Raw genomic sequence first — 228 nt, forward strand, 5'->3', positions numbered from 1 at the left:
ACACATTTCTAAGTCACAGAGCTTCAATTTAACAAATTTTGGTCCCTCATTGGCTGGAGTTGAGGTTCCCTAACATTTCCCAGCTGTTGGAAGGCCACATCCTATTTGCCGTCAAAGCTTGAGGGCTTGTGCAGGTCTGCGGTGGTACCGTGGGTTTTCGGGACCCCCCGCCGTTTCAAGTTGTTTTGGCTCTGCCTCCCACCATCGCGGGGGTTTGGGGTTGCCAGT

The sequence above is a fragment of the Cariama cristata genome, unplaced genomic scaffold (assembly GCF_000690535.1).
Source record: "Cariama cristata isolate BGI_N322 unplaced genomic scaffold, ASM69053v1 scaffold22008, whole genome shotgun sequence".
NCBI classification, from domain to species: domain Eukaryota; kingdom Metazoa; phylum Chordata; class Aves; order Cariamiformes; family Cariamidae; genus Cariama; species Cariama cristata.